The sequence below is a fragment of the Arachis ipaensis genome, chromosome B4 (assembly GCF_059453495.1).
Source record: "Arachis ipaensis isolate K30076 ecotype BB chromosome B4, ASM5945349v1, whole genome shotgun sequence".
Lineage (NCBI taxonomy): Eukaryota > Viridiplantae > Streptophyta > Magnoliopsida > Fabales > Fabaceae > Arachis > Arachis ipaensis.
Window position 1 is genome coordinate 140,898,488 of NC_142439.1, and position 18,355 is coordinate 140,916,842.

Consider the following 18,355-nt stretch of genomic DNA (forward strand, 5'->3'; position numbering starts at 1 on the left):
GGTATTTGGACGGAGGGACTGATCCGTCCAAGTTTTGTGAAGGTCAGGGACTTAAAAGTATTTTTCAATGGTCATGGACAAAAATGTCCGCGGGACAAAAGGTCAGGGACCTATTTGTCCTTTTCTCAAAAAATTATGTTCATAAGACTCTCTTCATAAACCGTGACATGTTACCAAAATTTATGTTCATTAAGTTCTTTTCATAAACCGTGGTAGATTATCACGGTTTATGTATATTTTACTAAAACATGGTAAATTACCACAGATTATATAAATCAGTAACAAGACACACACGTAAATGATTCTCAAATATAAATATTACATTTGCGTAAACATTTCTTCAATCCATTTCATTTGGGTAAATTGTCCTAAATTTTATATAATACCTATGAAAAGTTTATATATTTTTTAATTTTTTTTCCCTCACACAAACAACTGATAGATGAGGGCACTTGATAAATTTGTATATTGAACAAAAACTTGATTATCAAAAATTAGAGATAGATTACTCAAAATCTCTATGCATAAGCATTATATTACATATTATGTTGCTCAATCATTAGAAACAGATATTAAACATCTTACTTTTGAAAATTCAAAGCCGAACAAAATATTTTAGGTAAACTATTGAAAATTTTTTAAAATATCGATAAAAGTAACCTTTACTTTTAGTAACGACAAAAATATCATCAAAATATTATAAAATATGAGAAGAATAATAAAAAATAATATTATTTTTTATAAAAGACAAACGATTTTTATATTTAAAAAACTACTTATATATTTGATTTAAATTTTTGTAAAAATATTTAAATAATTATTTAAAAAGTACACACAAAAAAAATTTGATCACTAAAATTTTTTATTTTTAAAAGTATTCATAATCATTGACAAAAAATAGTAAAAAATATATATTTAGAGTAAAATTATTAAATTTTAAAAATAAAATTATCTTATTTTTAAAATAAATTTATAAAAAATTACATCAAAATTCAATTTCTAAAATAATTTTTTAAGCTTGTTGAGTTTGGAAAACTAATGTCTAATTTGATGATCAAATATTATTAAATTATTAAATTGTTATTTGCTTTTAATAGGTTGTTTAATGTGTTTGTTAGTGTGCAGATTTTATATTGGGTCAAAAGGCAATATGAGCCCCACTTACTATTAATCAAGCCATGTATAAAATTAATATAAATGGGTGTGCTTTGAAATAGAAGAAAACCAAATTGACCCAAATCACAAGCCCAAATGGATCATTAAAATCAGCCTTGGAAAAAATTAATTCAAATATAAGTGGCTCAATTTTGAGAGTGAGTTAAGCCCAAATCAGAAGCCCATAAACCAAAGTTGATAAATCAAAAAATGAAGTTCAAGGATCTCAAGCATGCTTCGTTACCCATTTACCTTGGTGGAATCCAAATTCTAATTGAAAGCATGCCTTCCACGGATGCCATTCTCTATGGGTGATGGAATTCAAATTTAACTAAATGCCTTGGTAACATGAGAGAGAAAAGATACATTGATTTGATTGCCTTTAATGCTCTACATGTTACAAGGCATGGGAAAGGGAAGTGGTTAACTCATTTTTAATTTCATTCTTCAAATACATTAAAAGTTTTCTTTCTTCTCTCTCTTCTCTCTCTTTGCATTTGGTCACCTCACTATCAGAGAAGAAAAATAGTAGAAGCAAGTAATTAGAAGAAGAAAGCAGAAACTAGGCATGAGTAAAGTAAACTTAACTCATTTTTATTTTCTTCTTTAATTACATTGCAAGCTTTTCTCTGTTCTCTCTCCTCTCTCTTTCGGTCTTGTCTAGCAGGAAAGGAGGGATGAAGTAAGCTATCAGTAAAAAGCACAGAGAAGCTAGTTGCAAGGAAGAGGCCATTGTGATGATGGCATTAAGAAAAAGAAGATCTACAGTAGAGTGTGGCTGAGATCTTTACCACTTATGGTAAGAAGTGGTGAGGAAGTCTCAAGCTCTCCATACCCGAAAATGAAAGAGATCCATTTCGGTCAGAGGAAGAAGATCTCTTGGAAGCATGGCTCGTCTCTACTTTTGATCAACCACCACAGGAGGTAGCTACTGTAGCTACGTGGAGGATGAGGCAGAAGATAAGAGCAGGAGGAGCTGTCAAGCAATCAAGGACTCATCAAGGGCTAGGAATCCTTCTTGAGGAGCAAGTCAAGATGGAAGGCCCGGATTGATGAAACTTGGTGAGAAGGGATGACACAGAGGTAATTGCATGTTGGTTATAGCATTCGGTTTCTTCTCTCCTCTCTTCGGCCGAACCGGTTTTTGTATGAAGAAGAGGAAGTTAGCTCGGTTCATCAGTTTCAACCTTGGAGGCTTCCCCTTCTATAAATAAGGGAGAACAGCCAGGACTTGAAGCAAGGAGAAAAAGAGTGAAAGCACAGAGTTCTCATAGCTACCCAAGCTAATAGAAGTTCTTCTCCTTCAATATTTTTCATGTTATATTTTTCTGTTTAGTTTTGTTTGTCTTGAGTCTCATGGAAAAAGGCAAACAGTGAGGTTTGTAAGAAAAAGTCATAGAGCGGAAAAAGACAGAGTATACAAAATTAAAAGAAAAAAGCCATAGATGTCCTTAGAGGTCCTTTGTACATCTGTGTTGTGTTTCTTGATTCTGTGGGAATCCCCTTGCAAGTTGGGTTAGTACTTAGCAGTTGAAAGCTTGGTAGGTGACCAAGTCAAGTTCAGGATTGGCACTTAGCACTTATTGTTCCCATGATTACCCTAGTTTATCTGATTACCCAATGCCTCAGCTGTCTCATGCATAGCTGCAGCCATATTTCCCAGGGCAGCCATAAAGTCTACTGGATCAGTCCCTATGGGGGGCAGGAGTAACGATGCCTGTCCTACCTCTACCTCGCCCGCGACCGCGTCCGCGAGTCGACATCTGGTCCCTATACACACCAAACAAGTGATATTAAGTTGATCAGTCTCAATATCGCAGGTCTAATGTTTTAAGTTCCAAATGCATGCTCACAAATGTTTATGCCATATATATCAATCAGATATCCTAATAGTACATAAACACATATACAGAGAATGCACAGAAGTACAATCAGTCCATCTTTTAGGCTCTATAGGAACGAACTGCTTTGATACCATAATGTAACACCCTACCATACAAAGCTTTACGCTTAAGTCGTAAAATAGAGGTGATGTGGTATTACGACCTCTAAAATAAAATGAGTACATATAATAGCAGAAGAATTATAATATGCTAGGAGCCTTGAAGAATAGAGGGAATAAAAATCGCGAAATAAAAGCGCAACGCTCAAGGAACAAGTTGACTTGCGTGCTAAGAAAATCATAACTACTAAACATAAGATGACAGAAGTAGGAATAGAGTGCCAAAGATACAAATAACAAGCTCCTGACTCAGCCTACGAAATCAAGACTGGCCGGAGAATATTTACATATGTATACATACATATCCAAAATCCAAAAGTACATATACACAATCCTACCTCTCCATAAACCTCTAAGAGGATCAAAAGAACAAGTTATGCGGAGAGAAAACCAAGTACATATATATACATCATAACATAACAAAATAACCCTGTAACCACTCCGCTTCAAGAGTCCAGACGCCTAACGAGATGCCTCTCGACCTGCATATGAAAAATAACAACATAGTATGGAATGAGAACCGGAGGTTCTCAGTATGGTAAAGGTGCCACACACATAATATATAAGGTCCTGGGAATGCCAGAGGCAATCCTAGAATGCCGACACTCATATTATAGAGCTTAAAGTATTAAACAGAAGCAATAAAAGGTGGTTTTCTAAAAATATTTAAACCTAACTTAACTTAACCTTAAATCTAAGTCCCATACTGCCATTCTTCCATACTTCCAACTCCTTCATGCATTTTCACAGACAAATAGACAGATAAAGACAAACACAAGAAAGTTACAGTTATTACAGGTAACAAATACACATTTAGCATGGCAAGTACATATAGGCACACCCGATTAAGGCACAAACAAGTAATTCAAGTAATACGCATATGATGCATGCCTGTCTTATGGCTGATGAGGCTCATCTGTCGGTTATCCAGCCAACCCGACAAGTCTGAATTGTCCTTAGACTATCCCCGACGTGCATCCCTAAGAGTCTATGCATAGCTTTTTCTTAAATAATCAATATTGCTCAATGGGGATAACATTCCCGGGAATTTATATAGTGCCCGGTCACACTTATGTTGTAAGGTCAACAGAGTATCGAGTTTTCAACCTGGTACACGTGGTGGCAAGCCACGGCACTTAATCCAGGGAATCTCGTATCTCAGATTATTCAAATTCATAAGCCATATAAATAATTCAATTATAATCATCAACATCCACATCATTCTCAATCGCATCTCATTCATCATTATACGTCAATCATATTCAATCCTTATCCTTCATTATTACACCTCCCATTCCGTCTATCAATAGTTCCAATTCAAAACATAATTCATTCTTTTCCAAATGAATCAAACTTAAAACATGCTCATTTTCTTAATAACTCAAAATCAAACCATATAACCTTTGAATCTAAATCTTTATAAATAATCATATAAACAAAATCTCTAATTTTTTTTAATAAAATTTCGGCAGCATCTCCCCTAAAACTCGGACTTTGCCACCCTTTTCGGATCCAAACCTGCATTATTTTCAATTCAACATACCCTTCCTCATCATCATAACAATCACCACAATAAATCTACCTCAGATAAATAATTATACTAATATAATATTCAAATCCAACAACCAAAATTCAACTAAGAATCATAGTTCACAAATCCTAGGCTTTTAACACAAAATACCTCGTTATCACAACAACCTCCACAATAGTTATACCTCAAATCAATAATTTTCCAAATCACCAGTTAATCAACAACACCAAACCAACTATGTTCATCAACAGGATACTAAGCATTAAATATACACATGCAATCCAACTTATCCTATGGTCATCTAGCCTAAGTTTTCACAAAAAACATTATATATTAAATGCAAGAAACCTAAACCATACTTTAGCCAATTTCCAAGTATTATTTCAAGACAATTTTCCTAAAAGAATACAGCCCTCAAAACCTCAACTAATCCGCTTCCTCCAAGTTTCAGTATTCACAATTTCAAGCTCCAATTATTTATTCACAACCTAATACACATTCATAACACATATATATCCAATTTAATACTCAAAGCTCAAATTTAATAAAAATAAAATAGAATTATCGTATCCTCACCTTACCCAAGTTTCACATAAGCAAGAGTGAACGTTTTCCTCAAGCTAATTGGATCCTAAAACATCAGAAATCAAAGAAATTCGACATTCCCATTAAAAATTTGAAAATTGGGGGAAAAGAGGGCTGAGAGTGATTAAACAAGTTACCAGTAAAATTGTTCCGGTAGAAATGTAGAGCTCGACGCGGTGGATGCGTGGCCGCAAACAGTGCGGCGATCGGAGCTCGGACGGAAAAGTTACGGGGATCGGAAACCACCGTAAGGGTTTCGGTGAAATTTTCGTTCTTCCCTCCCGTGGAAGCTGAAAGCTTCGTTTCTGTTAAAATGAAGGGAAGAAAGGCCTTGGGTTCACTTAAAAGGGATGGTCCGGTTGGACTGACAGCCCAGTTCGAGTCTGGTTCAACCGGTTCAGTTCTTTCGGTCCAATTTTGGACCTTTTTTTCGAAATTAGTGTCAAAATTCTTGTTTCGATGAGCTCTACCCTAATTTGATATAATATTCACATTTCTAATCCTCCTTATTAAAAACTAATTTATTGACTAATTATATACTAATTTAACCGGGGTTTACACTTTTACTCCTAAAAGCGGATCATATCAGAAGGTAGCTGTTTGTGACACCCTTGTTTTTTATACTGTTTTTGAACTCCATCCCCATATCTTTAGCTTACTTTATGATTCATCATATGCGGGACTGTGTGAAAAGTGATAAAAGGAGTAACTTGTCATATGGTATGTTTTTGACTTGCTTGATTGAGCATTTTAATGTTGATTTGAGTAATGAACCTGTTGAGAATAAAGTGTCCACAATCAAAGGTGGTGGTGTACCGCAACATGCTAAAGGTAAAGAAGTTCTCTTGGAGTTTGCTACTATGTATAAGCAAATGGTAAAATCTAGCAAAGAAGCTAGAAAGCTTGCATTTCAAAATGAAAAGGCTTGGCTAAAATCTCATGCAAGGGTAAACTTGCTCTTAAAGCATTTGGATTCAGTTGATGAGGACATGGCTCCTTTTGAGAAATAAGATGATGTTTTGGAATCTAATAAAGAAAATTCTGATGCCTAAGTTTGCTCCCTGTTGCTGCTGCGGCTGAATGCTCAGTTATTTTGCTCTCTGTGTATTTGACTCAATGGAACTATTTTCATTTATCTTGGAAGACTGTACCAAACTTAACTTTGATGCTATTTTGTTATGGACTGCATTGTTTTTTTCTCCATTTTTTGCAGGGTCCCTCCTTGATGACAAAAAGGGGAGAAGAGAAAAAGGGCTGAATTGAAACTGTTATGTTTTATTAATTTGTTGCCCTATTTTCCTCTATTATGTTTCATTTGTTGACCTGTTTTGCTCTATTTTATGCTCTGATAATTGAAACTGTTATATTTCATTGATTTTTTGCCCTGTTTTACTCTGTTTTATGCTCTGATCTGGCTCTGTTTTGAGCACTTTGTGTTAGTGGATTAATTTTGACTTGAGCTTTGATTATCATTGATAAATTTATTTGCTCAAATGCAAGTGTGCTGACTGGACTATGGATTTTATTAAGGTGTTTGAAAAGTATTTTCTTGTGAAAATATGGCTCGGTCTTAAAGGATCCAAATTCTTGAAATTTTTATCTTTTGGGAATCCTTTGGAGCTTGTACACAGTTTTTGCTTTCTTGAATATTATGTTAATCAGGCACACATTAAGGGGGAGTATTTTGAACAATTGAAAGGGAGAGGATTCGGCCAAATCATCAAGGGAATTTTCTAATCCTAATCCTTTTTAATTCAGCTTTAATAATATTTGTCATCAAGGGAGAGATTATTGAGTTTGAAAAACTAATGTCTAATTTGATGATCAAATATTATTAAATTATTAAATTGTTATTTGCTTCCAATAGGTTGTTTTAATGTGTTTGTTAGTGTGAAGATTTCATATTAGGTCAAAAGGCAATATAAGCCCCACTTATTATTAATCAAGCTATTTGCAAAATTAATATAAATGGGTGTGCTTTGAAATAGAAGAAAACCAAATTGGCCCAAATCACAAGCCCAAATGAATCATTAAAATCAGCCTTGGGAAAAATTAATTCAAATATAAGTGGCTGAATTTTGAGAGTGAGTTAAGCTCAAATCAGAAGCCCATAAACCAAAGTTGATAAATCAAAAAATGAAGTCCAAGGATCTCAAGCATGTTTCGTTATCCATTTACCTTGGTAGAATCCAAATTCTAATTGAAAGCATGCCTTCCACAGATGTCATTTTCTATGGGTGATGGAATTCAAATTTAACTAAGTGCATTGGTAACATGAGAGAGAAAGGATACATTGATTTGATTGCTTTTAATGCTCTACACGATACAAGGCATGGGAAAAGGAAGTGGTTAACTCATTTTTAATTTCATTCTTCAAATACATTAAAAGTTTTCTTTCTTCTCTCTCTTCTCTCTTTTTGTATTTGGTCACCTCACTATCAGAGAAGAAAAATGGTAGAAGCAAGTAACCATAAGAAGAAAGCAGAAACTAGGCATGAGTAAAGTAAACTTAACTCATTTTTATTTTCTTCTTTAATTACATTGCAAGCTTTTCTCTGTTCTCTCTCCTCTCTCTTTCGGTCTTGTCTAGCAGGAAAGGATGGATGAAGCAAGCTATCAGTAAAAAGTACAGAGAAGCTAGTTGCAAAGAAGAGGCCATTGTGATGATGGCATTGAGAAAAAGAAGATCTATAGTAGGGTGTGGCTGAGATCTTTACCACTTATGGTAAGAAGTGGTGAGGAAGTCTCAAGCTCTCCATACCCAAAAATGAAAGAGATCCATTTCGGTCAGAGGAAGAAGATCCCTTGAAAGCATAGCTCGTCTCTACTTTTGATCAACCACCACATGAGGTAGCTACTGCAGCTACGTGGAGGATGAGGCAGAAGATAAGAGCAGGAGGAGCTGTCAAGCATTCAAGGACTCATCAAGGGCTAGGAATCCTTCTTGAGGAGCAAGTTACGATGGAAGGCCCAGATTGATGAAGCTTGGTGAGAAGGGATGACACAGAGGTAATTGCATGTTGGTTATAGCATTCAATTTTCTCTCTCCTCTCTTCGGCCGAACCGGTTTTTGCATGAAGAAGAAGAAGTTAGCTCGGTTCATCAGTTTCAACTTTGGAGGCTTCCCCTTCTATAAATAAGGGAGAACAGCCAGGGCTTGAAGTAAGGAGAAAAAGAGTGAAAGCACAGAGTTCTCATAGCTACCCAAGCTAACAGAAGTTCTTCTCCTTCAATGTTTTTCATGTTGTATTTTTCTGTTTAGTTTTGTCTGTCTTGAGTCTCATGGAAAAAGGCAAACAGTAAGGTTTGTAAGAAAAAGCCATAGAGCGGAAAAAGGTAGAGTATACAAAATTAAAAGAAAAAATCCATAGATGTCCTTAGAGGTCCTTTGTATATCTGTGTTGTGTTTCATGATTCTGTGGGAATCCCCTTGCAAGTTGGGTTAGCACTTAGTAGTTGAAAGCTTGGTAGGTGACCAAGTCAAGTTCAGGATTGGGGATAGATTCTGGAGTTGTCCCGGATAGGAATGGTAGTTCCTAGGGAGAATTGGTGTTTGTAATCTATTTGATTATAGTGAAATTACGTTATTGTTGTGATGGAGACTGGATGTAGGCTGCACTGCACTTAGCAGCTGAACCAGGATACTTCTGGGTGTGATTCTCTCTCTCGTCTACTCAATTTTTGATTCTGTTCGTAGGAGACAAAATTGAAAAATATCTCCACATTGGTTACGAGACAAAAAAAAATGTCTCTTGATTATTGATGAGACAAAAAGCAGAAATATCTCTTGAAGCGTTTTAAAATGACAGCAAAATTTACTCAACAAAAAAGGACTAAGATTCAACTCTCCCTTCTCTTAGTCACTAATAAACCATCAATGCTAAATAAATTTAGTGACAATAAGTATTTGTGCACAAATCAAAAAATGGAGTTTAAATCTTTACTCATTCCTCATATGTCTACATTACATTATATACTAAAAATACAGGTTGAACGGATAAAATTTGCTTGATACACCCTACTTGCTACAAATCGTATTATCAATCTACTTAAACTAAATTGAAGCGAGTTAGATACTTACATATACAAATTGTATTGTCACCCCTATTTATTCTATTGGATTTTTTATAAATTGTGACCGAGTTATGTTTGCTTTTAGTATAATATTTTATACTTAAAAATACTTATGATATTTGCTTTCATGGTATGAAATTATTTTCTTTTAGTATAAATCTTTAATTTTTATATAATATTTTACATTAAATTTTAAATTATTTAGTATTTTCAACTTTTTTTAGAGTTAGAAATAAATTATTTCATTTATCCACCAAAATCTAAAATTCTTTTTTTTTATATTATATTTAAAAACTAACTCTCATATAGTATTGTAACTTCTTTTTATATTAAAAGATTTCTTAAAATAATTACGAAAAAAAGAACATTTATTCCTTCTAATCAATCTTAGATTACTAGATTGTTTTAACAATTATCAACAACGTAATATAAGGTTAGTTTGGATTAGTTTTAAAAAATACTTTTTTATTTTTTTTTTAAATATATTTTTTAGAAAGTTCTATTTTATATTTGTATAAAATTTTAAAAAATACATTTAATTAACAAAAATATTTTTAATTTTATTTGGATAAAGAAATTTATTATTTTAATTTATTTATTAGGTATATTTTAATAAAAATTAAAAATAATAACTATAAATATAATAGTTATAAATGCATTCCGAATTCAATGACTATAATAAATACATTATTTATATATTATTTATTAGATATATTTAATTTTAATTATTTAATTAAGAATTTTGCTCATTTGTACTCTATAGACATAAGTTAAGCATATTATAAAAAAAATATTTTATAAAAAATATTTTTTTATATTTTCAAATACATCAAAAATATTAAAAAAAATTATATTATATTTTAAAAATATGTCTTTAGAACACATTTAGTTAAATTTTTAAATTAATTCAATGACTATAAATATATTTTCACATTTTCATAAGACTGATATATTATCTCTCACCCTTAATTTATTCATACGGAAATAAAAGGAGAATAAAAAACGGCCTCACTCAATAAAAAAGATTTAAAATGTTTATATATATCATTTAGATTAAAATATATGTTAAAATATAAAATATATTAAAAATAAATTAAATAATATATATAAGTTTAATTCTATAAAATATATAAATTTATTAATATAATATTATATAATTAAATATGTATATAAAATTGTTTTACAATAATAATATATCAAAATTAAATTTTATATATATTCATATACAAATATAATAACTAATTTAATAATTAATTTTTAGCGTGTACGTAATATTTTTTAAAAAATATAATTTTAAAATAATTTTTTAGTGATTTACTCTCTGTTGTAAAATTTAAAAGGCATTGTAATGCAATATATAGTTCAAGCGCACGAAGGTAGAAGGGACAAATGATAAAAAGGAAAAGGAAAAAAAAAAAAACGGTAGTAAACTAGTAATAGATAACCAACATCATGTAATCTCAGTGCGAAGCAACAACAGAGTTTGTCTTGTCTCTCGTATGTGATAATTCTTGAGCATAATTAAAAATTTTGGTGCATAGTGATATGTCCATTCAAGATTTACTGCATTTCCCTGCTTAATGCAGTCCGCACTTGCACCACTATTATATTATTTTCTTACCCTTTTTCTCAATCACATGATTCAAGAATACAATAACACAAAAAGCTTGATAAGTAGTGCTGTCATTTTTAATGTTGTTCCAAAATGTTTCAAACCACCGTTATTGGTAGAAATATCCGCTTATGTATTTTTCCATGCATGTATGTGTAGGTTAGGTTGCGTTTGATTTTAAAAATAGAATACGACTCAGAATACGACATAAAAAATAAAGATATAAAAATTAATGTTTTATATTTTATTTGGTGATAAATTAAATATAAAATAAAATAAATAATAAAAAATTAATTTATTTTTATTTTTTCATATAAAATATAAAAATAATAGATAATAAAAAATATAATTATAAAAAATTAAATAATAATAAAAAACATAAAATAAATTATATTTTTATTATTAATTATTTGATATCTTAAAATATAATATTTTTATTTATATTTTATTTATTAAATATAATTTTGTATTTTTATGTCCATATCTTATTATTTTATATTGAAAAAGTCTAGGAGCCATCAATTTTATTAAATTCTGGTAAGCATGTAACTAGTAAAGAAAAGTGAGCTATTGGATGAAATCTCATACCAATCTCACACCATTAAAATTATCAACTATTTGATGATCTACAAATCACAAAAGTTGCTGGACTTGACACTCCTCTTTTTATATTTGTAAACAAACTTAGTCTAATAACCTAGTTCGCGCGAACTCATTAATTTCTGGGATAGTGGACACACATGCAAACACAACATTGAATCCATTAATTAAGTATTACATAAAGTTGATTTGATGCATGGCATTATATATTCCCCACTTATTAATAGAAAATGTTTTTTTTTTGTTACCCACAGTATTCCTTAACCTGACAGGTCAAAGATTAATCCGTCGCGGATCGGAGCTTCATTTAAGGGTCTGTCGTTGGCCAATGGGTTGCTGCATGCACAAGGCGGGATTCGAATCCCCGACACTTGTTTAAGCGGACGAGTGAGCTGACCATTCGACCAACCCAAGTTGGTTATAGAAAATGTTATTTTAATTGTCAAAAAGTAACTTAAAAGTTAAAACAAACAACACAATTAATGAATAAATGATCTAATTGAATTCCACACTTGACCACTGGCCAGATATGACCATTCCCATGGTAGAGAGTTGTGACAAAATTTTTTGGTGACTAGAGAGTTGTGACAAATCAATGGTGTCAAGTATTTTCTGCAAGGAATTATTTGGCTATGTTGAAAATTATGTTAATAGACAGATTCTTTTATGTCTTATGTCTTATGTGCTGAGTTGATGCACATCTCTTTTAAGATGTAATCTTCATCTTATGCAAATCTCATATTTTGTCTAATAAAAAGAGATGCGATGCATATTCATTGAACGTTACAAAAAGCTAAAAATAATATATAAAAGAGTTTATTTTTAATGCACTGAAAATCTAAAACATTTTATAAAATTGTATAATCACATTTATTTTTTTTTGAGTGACCATTCATGCGATCAATGTAAAAGGTGATCATTTTTATTGAGTCATACAATTATCTAAATTGTCATTAATTAGTAAATACTAAATACTGACAAAATTAAAAGAGTAATTTATTTAGACCACACCTCGGATGATTAGTTATCAAACTTTATTTTTAAAATTTTAAAATATTATTTCTTTATTAATAGTATTGGACAACTTTAATTTATCTAATGCTTTAACCAACTTGAATTATTATTGGTTGAGAACAAATATCAAAAATTTAAATTCTACTTTATCTATGCAATAAATAATAATCTATTAGCAAATAATAATAATCTAATATTCTAAGAATTAAAGTAGAAAAAATAATTCCTTCTTGTTTCTGTTGTGAAATAGAAGATATATATATATATAATAAAGATGTATAAATAGAAGACTCTATTATTAATATAATTAGCTCAATAATTATTATATATATATAATAATATTATATGTTGTATTGTGTATATATATACAAAGATAAGAAAAAGTATTAAAAATAAAGAGAGAGAGATTTGCATTTGATACTATCTCGATATAATAAAGATGGTTAATATTGCTATTAATATTATATGTAAAGAGTAATAGAAAATAGAATTTAAAATACTTATAAAATAAAAGAAGAGAAAGAATTGTAATAGTAATATAAGGAGAAGGGTATTTGATTGCATAAAAGAGGATTGATTTATTTGTATGAAAAGGAAGGAAGAATAATATTTTTGTTCTGTTGTTATTGTTGTTTATTCCTTTTGCTCGTACATCCTTTTATAGGCATACAGAACTAGCTTTTTCAAACCTCATTAAATCCATTCTCTCTTGAGAATGATTCCTTCAATATTGAGAAGGTGAGTCTACGTGGTCATCCATATTACAACACTCCCCCTTGGATGACCATTCAGGATTATTGCCTCGTTAAAACCTTACTAAAGAAAAACCCAGTGGGAAAAAAAACTTTAGTGAAGGAAAAATAGTACAATATCCTTTAGTGATGGAGACTGCCTCATTAAAAACCTTGTCAAGAAAAACCCAATGGGAAAAAACCTGACCAAGGGAAAAAGAGTACAGTCTCCCCCTCTTGTCGACATCATTTAATATCTCGAAATCGACGCATCCCAATCTCATGTACCAATCTTTCAAAGGAGGATTTCGGGAGTGACTTTGTGAATAAATCTGCCAGATTGTCACTTGAACGGATCTGTTGGACATCAATTGTCCCTTGATTTTGAAGGTCATGAGTGAAAAAAAATTTGGGAGAAATATGCTTTGTTCTATCACCTTTGATGTATCCGCCTTTAAGTTGAGCAATGCATGCTGTATTATCTTCAAACAGGACAGTTGGAGCTATCTTATGATCAATCAGTCCACATGATGACAGAATATATTGAATCAGACTCCTCAGCCAAAAACACTCGCGACTAGCTTCATGAATCGCTAGTATTTCAGCATGATTAGAGGATGTTGCAGCAATCGTCTGTTTTGTGGACCTCCAAGATATAGCTGTACCACCATGTGTGAACAGGTATCCTGTTTGAGATCTCCCTTTATGTGGATCAGACAAGTATCCGGCATCTGCATAGCCAACTAGTTGTGACTTGGATTCATAGGGATAAAACAATCCCATATCAATCGTTCCATGAAGATATCGAAAAATTTGTTTGATTCCACTCCAATGTCTTCTGGTTGGAGAGGAACTATACCTTGCTAGTAAATTCACCGCGAATGATATGTCAGGTCGCGTATTATTAGCAAAATACATTAGCGCTCCAATGGCACTAAGATATGGTACTTCAGGACCAAGGATATCTTCATTTTCTTCTTTAGGACGGAATTGATCCTTTTTCACATCCAAAGATCTTACGATCATTGGGGTACTTAATGGATGTGACTTATCCATATAGAATCTTTTCAAGATCCTTTCTGTGTATGTTGTTTGATGAATAAAGATCCCACCTTTTATATGCTCGATCTGCAGGCCGAGACAAAACTTAGTCTTTCCAAGATCTTTCATCTCAAACTCTTCTTTTAGAGTTTTTATAATTGTTGGAATCTTAGAGTAAAGTATCGTTTTTGTCCCCAACGTTTGGGGTAAATCCTATTTGTGTCCCTAACGTTTAAATCGTCCTATTTGTATCCTTAACGTTTGTAAAAGTGATTCAATGTTATCCTGCCGTCAATTACACATCATCAACGCTTTAGTTTGAGTTTTAAAAACCTCTTCTTGAAGTTAGAATATAAATGTTTGGGATAGAATTGATGATCTACTCCGAAAAATAGCTCATCAAATGTTAAAACTAATTCCTATAACATCTACATAATTTACTTTTCTAAGGACATAATTGAATCTAAACACAAATAGTGAGTATAATATTAAAATCGACCACATCCAAGTGAGACCTAATTGAGAATGAATACATTCAAGTAAAAATAATTGAAAAATATAATCTGATTTGTTAGTATAACTGATAGTAGGATAACATTGAATCACTTTTATAAACGTTAAGGATACAAATAGGACGATTTAAACGTTAGGGACATAAATAAGATTTACCCCAAACGTTGGGGACAAAAACGATACTTTACTCTTGTTGGAATCTCTTCAGGAGTCCCAATGATATTTAAATCATCAACGTACACAGCAATTATAATGAATCCGGATGCAGATTTCTTTATGAAAACACACGGGCAGATATCATCATTCTTGAATCCGTTTTTGGCCAGATACTCAGTAAGACGATTATACCACATTCGTCCAGATTGCTTTAGACCATATAAAGATCTTTGCAATTTGACTGAGTATAACCCTTGCGAATATTCATTGGATGGTTTAGATATCTTTAGTCCTTCAGGGACTTTCATATAGATATCACGATCTAATGAGCCGTATAAATAGGCTGTTACCACATCCATTAAATGCATATGCAGTTTATAATATGCAGATAAACTGACCAAATAACGCAGTGTTATCGCATCCACTACTGGGGAATACGTTTCTTCATAATCTATACCGGGCCTTTGTGAAAAACCTTGTGCCACAAGTCGGGCTTTGTAGCGCACAACTTCATTTTTCTCATTTCGTTTTCTCACAAATACCCATTTGTATCCAACAGGTTTTACATCTTCTGGTGTACGGACTACAGGTCCAAAGACTTCACGTTTTGCAAGTGAGTCTAATTCAGCCTTCATGGCTGCTTCCCATTTTGGCCAATCATTTCTTTGTCGACATTTTTCGACTGATCTTGGCTCAAGATCCTTACTTTCATGCATGATATCTAATGCCACATTATATGCAAATATTTCATTGACAATTGTCTTATTTCGGTCCAATTTCTCTCCTGTAAAGACATAATTTATCGAGATCTCGTCATTTTCACAATTTTCAGGTACCTGAACGTCTTCTGGCGTTATATCAGAATTTTGGACAACTGCAGGTGTCTTTACTATGTCTTTTTCAACAGGAATCGTATTTACCTCTTTTCTCTTTCGAGGATTTTTATCTTTGGAACCGACAGGCCTGCCACGCTTCTGGCGTGTATTTGCTTCAGTGGCAGTTTGTCCAACTGGGACATCAATTCGAATTGGGGCATTTTCCGCCCTGCCACGCTTCTGGCGTGAATTTGCTTCAGTGGCTACTTGTCCTACTGGGACATCAATTCGAATTGGGGCATTTTCCGCTGGTATATACGACTTGGTTATCCTCTTTGTATCGGAAAATGCATCAGGCAATTCATTTGCTATTCTTTGCAAATGTATAATCTTTTGAACTTCCAGTTCACATTGCCCTGATCGAGGATCTAAATGCATCAATGATGATGCATTCCAATTAAGTTCCTTTTCAGGAAACTTATTCTCTCCCCCTAATGTTGGAAATTTTGATTCATCAAAATGACAATCCGCAAACCGGGCTTTAAACACATCACCAGTTTGTATCTCAAGATACCTCACTATAGAGGGAGAGTCATATCCAACATATATCCCCAATTTTCTTTGGGGTCCCATTTTGGTGCGATTAGGTGGCGCAATGGGAACATATATCGCACACCCAAATATTCTTAAATGGGAAACATTTGGCTGCTGGCCAAAAGCTAATTGCATAGGAGAGAACTGATGGTAACTCGTTGGTCTCAAACGAATAAGTGCTGCAGCATGTAAAACTGCATGCCCCCAAACCGAGGTTGGGAGATTTGTTCTCATAAGCAAGGGTCTAGCAATTAATTGGAGGCGCTTAATGAGTGATTCTGCTAACCCATTTTGTGTGTGAACATAAGCTACTGGATGTTCAACACTTATTCCATAAGCCATACAATAAGCATCAAAAGCTTGGGAAGTAAATTCACCAGCATTATCAAGACGAATTGCTTTGATTGGATTTTCTGGAAATTGTGCTTTTAGTCGAATAATTTGAGCCAGTAATCTCGCAAACGCCAGGTTGCGAGAAGATAATAAGCACACATGTGACCATCTCGAAGATGCGTCTATTAGGACCATAAAATATCTAAAAGATCCACATGGTGGATGAATAGGCCCACATATATCACCTTGAATCCTTTCTAGGAATTCAGGGGACTCAAATCCAATCTTTACTGGTGATGGCCTTAAAATTAACTTCCCTTGAGAACATGCAGCACAACAAAATTCACTAGATTTAAGAATCTTCTGGTTCTTTAGTGAATGTCCATGAGAGTTTTCAATAATTCTCCTCATCATGGTTGTTCCCGGATGACCCAATCGGTCGTGCCAAGTTATGAACTCATTTGAGCTAGTAAACTTCTGGTTTACAGTGACATGTGATTCAATTGCACTAATCTTGGTATAATACAACCCAGATGAAAGTGAGGGTAATTTTTCTAATATAACTTTCTTATTTGAATCATGAGTTGTGATACATAAATACTCATGATTTCCCTCATTCATCGTCTCAACATGATATCCATTTCGGCGAATATCTTTGAAACTCAACAAGTTTCTCAGAGACTTGGTAGATAATAGTGCATTATTTATTATAAATTTTGTTCCTCCAGGAAACAAAATTATAGCTCTTCCGGAGCCTTCTATCACATTGCCTGAGCCAATAATAGTGTTAACATATTCCTCTTTTGGCACAAGATGGGTAAAATATATATCACTTTTGAGAATAGTGTGTGAACTTGCACTATCCGCAAGGCATACATCTTCATTACATATCCTTGCCATTCTTCAAAAACAAATAATAATAAAATGAGTAGTATACATAGTTAAATTGAATACTTGATCAGAATTATTTTTCTAAGAAACACTGTACATAAAATAATGTCATATACTGAAATTTTATTTTAAAATTTGACACAATTAATAATTTCGAAATTCATAAATATTAATATTTCATTATTTATGTACATCACATTTGAAACTTAAATACATAGAAAATAAAACTTAACAATAAGTTCTTTACATTATTTATTTACATATATACTTCACAATCCCACATATTAAACTATTCCATCATTGATCAAATGACCAATATTTCCTTCAGGGTCCTCAAAGAAATCAGATACATCATAATGAGTGGTGGAGTTCTCAGCATCATTTGAAACAAAATTTGTTTCCTTTCCTTTGTCGTTCTTTTTCAAAGATGCCTGGTAAAGATCGACTAGGTGCCTTGGGGTACGACAGGTACGTGACCAATGGCCCTTTCCACCACAACGGAAACACTTCTCCTCGGTTGATTTATTCTGCCCGATATTCCTTTCTTTGTCCCACTTCTGGTGAGATCCTCTCTTTTGAACATAATTCTTTTTCCTTCCATAATTTTTCTTGTTATTAAAAGCTTGCCATTTACTTCTTCTGGGGTAATGATTTGTCGCATTTACTTCAGGAAATGGGGCGGCGCCAGCTGGGCGCGCTTCATGATTT